Below are 10,876 nucleotides of genomic sequence, written 5' to 3' on the forward strand. Positions count from 1 at the left end.
TTACTTTCTTTCGCTGATGTACGCATCTAATTCCGCATCTAACTCCGCTGCAGTTGGGATTTTATTTTTCGTTCCTCGTCCATCACCTCTTTCGTCGCCATGACCACCTCTTTTGAAACCTGCAACAGGAAATATCAAACTTGAGCGAACTTCTATTGATGTAATTCGCATTAACTTCAATACAGTTATTTATTATTTTAAGGGAACACAACTTTAATATGAGAATGATGAAATGAGTGAATTTGTCATCAAGGACAAGACAAATTTACATCTTAAAAGTTTTTTTTTCCCCAATCATTAATTCTTTTATATACAAGTAAATCCATATTTTTAATAATTACCTACCGTAGTTTTCATTAGTTATACGGAAACCTATCCCCTTCATACCAATATAGAATAGTAGAAGGTCAAAGTAAAAAGATTTTAATTAAAAGAATTTTCTCACCTCGTCCACCATCTTTGCGGCCAAAACGTCTAGCACTAGGCCTGCGGGCGAAGCCTTCTCTGACTCGGTTGGCTTGCCCCTTCATAACGGCAACATCAGACGTGGTTATTTCAATCTGCATGGGTCGACCTGTAAATATGCAACACAATATGTAAACGGGTTTATAACGTAATAAAGATATTCGGTGATTATGTTATCCACTACTTTAAGGCAGTGTGAATAATAACATGCAAACAGGATTTGACACGAGAAGGATTGCGTTAGACACATATCTTCAGCACGTAATTAACCAAATTATCAACGTTTTTATGGATGATAACTTATTGGCCTTAAGCCTTTTTGTTCAAATTAAATAATATGTATTCATTGTGTTACAAGTGAACTTTAAACAAATTAAAAAGAGAAAGAGGATATCCAAATCCGAGAAATGTAAAGCGTTTCTTGTAATACAACGGTAGTAAATGTTTATAAATGGTTTTTCTTTGATTCCCTACCCATTATAGCATGAAAACTAACTGTTATACATACTGTACTCACCATCTAAAGGAACCCTGTTGTACTGTTTCATAGCTTTGACTGCATCTGCTTTTCGGTGAAATACGACGTACGCTGAACCCATGGAGCGACCAGACGTGTCATAATTAACCGTTGCACTGTGTAGAGGACCAGATTCTGAGAAGAGTTTCTGGAAAAAAGGTATTAACTATTAAAACTACGAACAATAATATAAATATGTGCATGTGTTCTTGTGAATGCACCATAAAAATTAATAAAATTATTGAGAGGTTTAAAAATTATTATACTTTATGAATACAAATGTATTTTAATTTACATAAAGCTGTAATTTAAAATCTACTTTTACAAGAATAAAGAAGAAACTCAAATGTCTGGTGTAAAAAAGCTACTTATTGGTACTTTTACTAAGCCTTGGTATAATTTAATTTGACCTATTATTAGTATAAAGATAGTATGAATATGAATGTATATATAATGTAATAATTGGGGCCTATATAACAAATAATCTAACATATACGCCTTTAATTTTAAATTTGTTTAAAGTTGCGACAATAGTATACAACAATAATATTCTTTTGTTTTGACCAGCTATATCTTAATTCGTTTACAGCATTTAGCAGAGTAAAATATTTACACACACACGAATTTAAAAACAAATTGTATTCGGATATGAAATATAAAACTTTTTTTACCTGCATGTCTGAATTTGATACTCCCATAGTCCAGGTTTGAGACGACTAGTGTTGCACCACCTCCTGTCATGCTTAGACCTCCTGCTCCCCTGCTGTTGTAGAGAGTCCGGCCATTATACAGATCATGCTGCCAACGGCTGTTGCTATCGTCAGGAGGCTGAAAGTAAATACACGAATAAAACCGTGAATTATTTAAAAAAATTTCCATTGTTTGAAAAGCATCTATAAGCACTAAAATTTAAGATAGACAAAAGTTAAACTATTTAATGGATATAACCTCAACTATAGTATCCCATTCTTTTGAAAAACCTTTAAATATTCCTGTGTATGTATACAGGTAAATTTACAGGTATAAATATATATATATATATATATATATATATATATATATATATTCATTAATCAAATTTGTGTAAATGGCAATAGCCTAATTTAAATTTTTCCAATAAACATTGAATCGCAAAGAGTACCTGCTCCGCCGGGACTCGAACCCGGATCTCTCACTTTCAGGGTGAATGTGCTACCATTACACCACAGAGCCTTTACATTTTACGATTCAATTATTTTGTATTTGGCCAATACGCTATCTGCTCGACTGAAAAAATAGGAATATCTACGCCTATAGCACAACTGTATTGTGCTAAAACCACTGTTTTAGTTTAGGCTAATAATATCATTATAAAACGTAGAGACAATAGTTTAATACTTAATAATTTACTTTATTTAAAGCCTAACAAGTAAAACATAATAATAAAAACAAATTTTGTCAACCGAACTAAAACAAATTTGCTATTAACGTAGCCCTATCTATTTTTATTTACGACTCGCCAAGACTTCAAAATATTTTATTTCTATATTTAAGCCTAATATTTATCACACTTAGTCTTAAACGTTAAAATTTTCTTAATTGATTACGGATACATATATAAATAGGAAGGTAGTCTAGTAATTCTTTCTAAATAATCTGTTACATACAAAGTGTACTTACTTGAGAATAGGGAGTTCTCGCTGCTGAACTAAATCTACCTCTCTTGCTTCTCATGGGTCCTCCACCACCACTGGCGTTGTTCTTAAATTCCTCACTCTGTTTAATTATGTCGTCCAAACTCATTTCTAACTTATCCATCACTATATAAACAATATCCTGATAACAATACAATAACTTGAACAGTATTCTAATATCTAACGCACAAAAACAATCAAATCTTAAAGGCAGCCAACAACGACCTATCAGCACAAGAACTTACTCAGACGAGTTCCAAGCAACGTATGAAGGAAATGGAGTTGAGTGGCGGGAACTAGAAGACAAGATGGCGCGCGCATCCAGCCGTGACGTCACGCATCGAGAAAAACCAGTTTTCCCCCCTCCACCCGTGCACATAGAGATCTGTGGTGGTGGACATTGCTATTGCATGGTATTTTTGTGTCATATAGTTTGTAGATTATTATAGCAAATAAACTAATTATTCTACTACATAATTATAAATGTGTTAATGTAGTGGTCATATTATTTATTCCTACTTGATAGACAATTTTTTTGTACTCATGAAAAATTTAAGAAAACTGGGGACCGTAAGTTATAAAGGTTGATATTGTAAAAAATATCAGAATATAAAATCTATTTATTCTCCATTTGATCTAGTTTAATAAATGTAATTTAATTCGTTTAAAATCACAAATAGTACATATTATTTTAAATTTATCTCTGTTTGATAAATATATATATATATATAATAAATAATAAAATATATAATAATTTCAATATACAAAACAGGACTATTCTCTGGTAGAAATGGTAAATTAATATTGGTGGTAGTGTTGCCTTACGTACCATATGCACTGTTTATCAAAGAGTACGTGTTTAACGACAATATAATGTCAATATTGCCACTATGGAACCATTACAGTCCCATTCGCTAAAATCTCGTGATGGTTAATAATAATATTAAAGCGTATACTATTAAAAAATTATTACAGTATGTCCGTGTATGTCTAACCGATTGTATATACACATTATTAAGGCCCCTTGCTTAACATAAAGATGTATTCATATTTTAAAAATACTTCTTCGGGCTACACCCTCCTGGTCTTTACAGCTTCACTACAGCTAAAATATCTTATTAATTGAAATATCTTGTTAATGTTATTAATTACTCAGTAAAACTATTGTTTTAGCTGCATAGCTATCCTAATATAATTAAACTATTATTATAATCTGTTTAAAATATTAGTTTACAAATAGTAAGTTTGGTGATTTTATTATTTATAATTTCTTTAAAATAACTGATGAGCGTTAAATTTATTCAGATAAGAAATTTTAAATTCAAAGAAAATTATATTTTTAACAATACGTTATGGCAAATAATTAAGTACGCAGTGCTCAGTCAATACAGTAATGTGGATATCAACAACAAACAGAGTTACTTTTTAACTTTTAAAAACCTTGTATAAATGTTATTATCACAACTGCCGTTTAGAGGGATAGAATCTAAAAATATCTGGAATTTGGTCTAGCAGAGTCTTTCATAAATTTGTTGCTGTGATTCTGAAGCTTAAAACATCGATAAAGTATCAAGAAACGAATTGAAATTGATAATTTCCGGAAAACACAAGTAGTAGCCTACGTCCAAACTTGTCATGCTCTTCTGTAATCACATTGAAAATAATACAGCCTAAATACTTTTACAAAATAATTACGCATAAAATGTGTTCTTCTAGCATTTATTTAGCAGTTGCTAATACTTTCAAGACAAAACTGTCTCTCGTTCACTTAGTCTTTAATCGTATTATAAAAAACAATTTAAGTTAAAAATATTTTGTGTAGGTGAACATACTCTGAAATTTAGACATGACATCTGTGCAATAAATCCCTCCAGATTACTGTCTAACTTTGTACCCAAAGTACCACACACACTTGACTGGTTAGATATAAGTCCCGTTAGATTCCAGGAAGGGTGCGGCGCGGTAACCAAATGAGAACAATACACCCCGAGGAGCCGCAACCGCTTTGTCTGGTTTTGGCGACAACTACAGTCCGAGATTAGGTTTGCCAGGAAGTGGAAAATGGAGTGTTTAATTTTAACCAAACTTTTGAGTTTGAGGGCGTTTTGTGGTTTAACCGTTGGAGATACGAGAAAAAGTCACTAAACCTTTCCTGTCGGAAATTTAATTTTGACTTTCGATTGTGGCCTCAGATTTGAGTTACGAGCTCTGGTTTAGTCGGTAAAGAGCATGGAAGGAAAGTCTGCACTGGTCAGCATCGTGATTTTTTTTAGTATAAATATAATACATACCTATCTTAAGTCAGTATTTTTAAGTTTTTTTAGGAGGTTTAATTTGCTCAGGAGTTAATGTAGTCATGCCAGGAAATTCACAGGGGGTTAATGTTACGGGGGGTTAAGACATCAGGGGGGTTTAATTTCCTCAGGAGGTTATCTAGTCATGCAAGGAAATTCCCATGGGGGGTTAGTGTTACCGGGGGTTAATAAATTGGAACTTTCTTGTATACAATTTAAAATTGAAGTAGGATTCTGCTGTCGGGTTTTATCTACGACCTCTGGTTTAGGCAGTAAAGAGCTTGGGAGAAAATACTGCACTGGCCAGCTATGGTGAATTGTTAAGTGTAAACAAAATAAAAACTACCTTTATCAGATTATTAAGTTGATCGAGGGTTTAATTTAATCAGGAATTCTTCTACCATGAAATTCGCGGGATGGGGCTTATGTCAGTCCCGACTAACGATCTTTTCTCAAATTCAAGCTAGCTCTAACGGTTCTTCCGCTATCGGGCTTCAAAGAAATGCCATCATAGATACCCATAAAACCATTATATAAACGATTGCTCACATTTATCCAAATTCCATGGAGTGAGACATGCAACATAATCCAACTTGGTGTTCATTGTGTGGAAATTAAGCAATGTATAGTTATGTTCTTTTTTCAAGATTTTGTTAGACTGACAGGCTTTTCCACCCCCTGTATGGTTTTCCTGATGTTCAACCAAAAAACTAAATTACTATGAAATTTTTTAAATTTAACTTTTATCTTAACAAAATAACATAACCATTACTTTACAAATAATATTAAAAAGTATCTGTTGAGTCCATACAGTCTTAAAATGTATTTTGAACCAAGCATAGTAATAGAAATTAATCATAAACTTTATATTGTTCTCGTAACAGCCAAGGTTGTACAATGTATTTATGTCTTGTCAAGATGTTTAGAATTATTTAATGGTAAGAAATGTTCATATATTACTCTCAATATGCGTATTAAATGGATACCATAATTTAATTTCTTTAAAATTTTCTTATATCTTATCATAATATCTTATTAAAATACGTAATATCTTAAAATAGAACCATATTTTTAAATAAAACTTTTTATTTATGATGTCAATTATATTTGTCCCAAAATAAGTACCAGTTCTTTAGATTGGATAATACAATGAGAATAATAATAAAATTTTCAATTTAAAAATAAATTTTTTTTTACGTTTGAAAAACTATTTAAGAACAAGCAGTAATAAATTTTCAAATTTCAAAAATACCTGATATTATCAATTGGAAAGTGCTCACCCCTTATATAAAATACACACAAGGTAAAAGTAACAACACAGTTTAGATAAAACCTTTTTTAATTTATTAAGTTTTTTCTAAATATGAGACACCTCTTTTAATCTAATAACAAATTGTGAAATACAGGATTATTACAATACATTTTTTGTCAAAACAGTAAATAAAACAATATGATTTGAAACAAATAAAAATTATTCTATGTACATATATACATGTTTTAGTGGAGTTATACACGCAATGAATTTCGTCTTTTTAACATGTTAGCTGAGCGTTCGTATATATAAAATGAAATATGTACATGCATAACAATGTATAATAAATCTTGAACTGTCAAAAGAGTTGTTACTATAATAAACAAACGCATAATCGTACAATTACAAACACACATAAAAAGCCATTAGCGAACTTCAAGAACAACCCGTATCCTATAAAGGAACAATACATGACTAACAAATAAAATAAAACTACACGTTGTCTAGTCAAGATAATTTTCTGTAAATAAAATATTTCCATTAAGGTACTACTTCATTGCGGTTCAAATTGTAGTTTAAACATAAATTTTATTAGTTATTGAACATTATAATATGCACACACAAAAGTATTTTCGGTTTTTTAAATGTAACAGATTTCTTATAATTATTTAAAAATCTGTTAATATCAATTATCCGTATCAACAAAAACATGCAATGTAACAAATCTAAGTAAATAATAATGGCCACAACATGTTATTTAGTAGATATAATGTGTAAATTTTAACATATTGTTCTACGTAAGTTATAATGCTAATTAAAAAGTGATCTATAATAATTAAAATCAATTATTACCTATTAATAATAGAATAAATTATCTGGACAATAAAATGTACATTCAAATATTTCACTTAAGCTAACCAAAGTTCGAACAACAGCAATCATGTTAAAAACGTTTTTATCATATTTTATATCTACAAGGGTTTTTTACACAAAAATAGTCTAGACAATTATATCTCATTTAACAAGTGTATATATACATAAAAAATATACTTTCAGACTGCTATAATTAATAATAATTTCGGAAAATGATATTTAAACCATAAGCAACAAAACGGGATTTTGAATTTGAACTGATTGCACATTTTTTCAATCCACCGATGTAGAGTAAAATTCGACAAATTAATGATAAGCTAACAAAATTGAGTTATTTATTGACATAGTGTTGTCAAATGTACATATATAACCTCTATTTGCATGTTATAACTACAAATATGTCGACTAAATTGGTAATAACATCTATAAATTGTACATGTTTGTATTAACAATATATAGACTTCATTTACGTTCAGATTACATTACTTTCTTTCGCTGATGTACGCATCTAATTCCGCATCTAACTCCGCTGCAGTTGGGATTTTATTTTTCGTTCCTCGTCCATCACCTCTTTCGTCGCCATGACCACCTCTTTTGAAACCTGCAACAGGAAATATCAAACTTGAGCGAACTTCTATTGATGTAATTCGCATTAACTTCAATACAGTTATTTATTATTTTAAGGGAACACAACTTTAATATGAGAATGATGAAATGAGTGAATTTGTCATCAAGGACAAGACAAATTTACATCTTAAAGTTTTTTTTCCCCAATCATTAATTCTTTTATATACAAGTAAATCCATATTTTTAATAATTACCTACCGTAGTTTTCATTAGTTATACGGAAACCTATCCCCTTCATACCAATATAGAATAGTAGAAGGTCAAAGTAAAAAGATTTTAATTAAAAGAATTTTCTCACCTCGTCCACCATCTTTGCGGCCAAAACGTCTAGCACTAGGCCTGCGGGCGAAGCCTTCTCTGACTCGGTTGGCTTGCCCCTTCATAACGGCAACATCAGACGTGGTTATTTCAATCTGCATGGGTCGACCTGTAAATATGCAACACAATATGTAAACGGGTTTATAACGTAATAAAGATATTCGGTGATTATGTTATCCACTACTTTAAGGCAGTGTGAATAATAACATGCAAACAGGATTTGACACGAGAAGGATTGCGTTAGACACATATCTTCAGCACGTAATTAACCAAATTATCAACGTTTTTATGGATGATAACTTATTGGCCTTAAGCCTTTTTGTTCAAATTAAATAATATGTATTCATTGTGTTACAAGTGAACTTTAAACAAATTAAAAAGAGAAAGAGGATATCCAAATCCGAGAAATGTAAAGCGTTTCTTGTAATACAACGGTAGTAAATGTTTATAAATGGTTTTTTCTTTGATTCCCTACCCATTATAGCATGAAACTAACTGTTATACATACTGTACTCACCATCTAAAGGAACCCTGTTGTACTGTTTCATAGCTTTGACTGCATCTGCTTTTCGGTGAAATACGACGTACGCTGAAACCCATGGAGCGACCAGACTTGTCATAATTAACCGTTGCACTGTGTAGAGGACCAGATTCTGAGAAGAGTTTTCTGGAAAAAAGGTATTAACTATTAAAACTACGAACAATAATATAAATATGTGCATGTGTTCTTGTGAATGCACCATAAAAATTAATAAAAATTATTGAGAGGTTTAAAAATTATTATACTTTATGAATACAAATGTATTTTAATTTACATAAAGCTGTAATTTAAAATCTACTTTTACAAGAATAAAGAAGAAACTCAAATGTCTGGTGTAAAAAAGCTACTTATTGGTACTTTTACTAAGCCTTGGTATAATTTAATTTGACCTATTATTAGTATAAAGATAGTATGAATATGAATGTATATATAATGTAATAATTGGGGCCTATATAACAAATAATCTAACATATACGCCTTTAATTTTAAATTTGTTTAAAGTTGCGACAATAGTATACAACAATAATATTCTTTTGTTTTGACCAGCTATATCTTAATTCGTTTACAGCATTTAGCAGAGTAAAATATTTACACACACACGAATTTAAAAACAAATTGTATTCGGATATGAAATATAAAACTTTTTTTACCTGCATGTCTGAATTTGATACTCCATAGTCCAGGTTTGAGACGACTAGTGTTGCACCACCTCCTGTCATGCTTAGACCTCCTGCTCCCCTGCTGTTGTAGAGGAGGTCCGGCCATTATACAGATCATGCTGCCAACGGCTGTTGCTATCGTCAGGAGGCTGAAAGTAAATACACGAATAAAACCGTGAATTATTTAAAAAAATTTCCATTGTTTGAAAAGCATCTATAAGCACTAAAATTTAAGATAGACAAAAGTTAAAACTATTTAATGGATATAACCTCAACTATAGTATCCCATTCTTTTGAAAAACCTTTAAATATTCCTGTGTATGTATACAGGTAAATTTACAGGTATAAATATATATATATATATATATTCATTAATCAAATTTGTGTAAATGGCAATAGCCTAATTTAATTTTTTTCCAATAAAACATTGAATCGCAAAGAGTACCTGCTCCGCCGGGACTCGAACCCGGATCTCTCACTTTCAGGGTGAATGTGCTACCATTACACACAGAGCCTTTACATTTTACGATTCAATTATTTTGTATTTGGCCAATACGCTATCTGCTCGACTGAAAAAATAGGAATATCTACGCCTATAGCACAACTGTATTGTGCTAAAACCACTGTTTTTAGTTTAGGCTAATAATATCATTATAAAACGTAGAGACAATAGTTTAATACTTAATAATTTACTTTATTTAAAGCCTAACAAGTAAAACATAATAATAAAAACAAATTTTGTCAACCGAACTAAAACAAATTTGCTATTAACGTAACGTAGCCCTATCTATTTTTTATTTACGACTCGCCAAGACTTCAAAATATTTTATTTCTATATTTAAGCCTAATATTTATCACACTTAGTCTTAAACGTTAAAATTTTCTTAATTGATTACGGATACATATATAAATAGGAAGGTAGTCTAGTAATTCTTTCTAAATAATCTGTTACATACAAAGTGTACTTACTTGAGAATAGGGAGTTCTCGCTGCTGAACTAAATCTACCTCTCTTGCTTCTCATGGGTCCTCCACCACCACTGGCGTTGTTCTTAAATTCCTCACTCTGTTTAATTATGTCGTCCAAACTCATTTCTAACTTATCCATCACTATATAAACAATATCCTGATAACAATACAATAACTTGAACAGTATTCTAATATCTAACGCACAAAAACAATCAAATCTTAAAGGCAGCCAACAACGACCTATCAGCACAAGAACTTACTCAGACGAGTTTCCAAGCAACGTATGAAGGAAATGGAGTTGAGTGGCGGGAACTAGAAGACAAGATGGCGCGCGCATCCCAGCCGTGACGTCACGCATCGAGAAAAACCAGTTTTCCCCCTCCACCCGTGCACATAGAGATCTGTGGTGGTGGACATTGCTATTGCATGGTATTTTTGTGTCATATAGTTTGTAGATTATTATAGCAAATAAACTAATTATTCTACTACATAATTATAAATGTGTTAATGTAGTGGTCATATTATTTTATTCCTACTTGATAGACAATTTTTTTGTACTCATGAAAAATTTAAGAAAACTGGGGACCGTAAGTTATAAAGGTTGATATTGTAAAAAAAATATCAGAATATAAAATCTATTTATTCTCCATTTGATCTAGTTTAATAAATGTAATTTAATTCGTTTAAAA

The 10,876-nt window shown here is 31.1% G+C and overlaps 1 non-coding gene and 2 pseudogenes across 1 annotated transcript; all 3 read right to left on the reverse strand.

Annotated features, from left to right (window-relative positions):
* On the reverse strand, nucleotides 1–2,779 carry LOC124370791 (annotated as a pseudogene).
* Nucleotides 2,124–2,194, reverse strand: Trnas-uga. The gene has a single exon. It is a non-coding gene; the product is annotated as a tRNA-Ser (tRNA).
* Nucleotides 2,780–7,556: 4,777 nt separating the features above from the next.
* LOC124370792 lies at nucleotides 7,557–10,326 on the reverse strand (annotated as a pseudogene).
* Nucleotides 10,327–10,876: the final 550 nt, after the last annotated feature.

Source organism: Homalodisca vitripennis, unplaced genomic scaffold (genome assembly GCF_021130785.1).
Source record: "Homalodisca vitripennis isolate AUS2020 unplaced genomic scaffold, UT_GWSS_2.1 ScUCBcl_502;HRSCAF=2648, whole genome shotgun sequence".
In the NCBI taxonomy this organism is placed as follows: Eukaryota; Metazoa; Arthropoda; class Insecta; order Hemiptera; family Cicadellidae; genus Homalodisca; species Homalodisca vitripennis.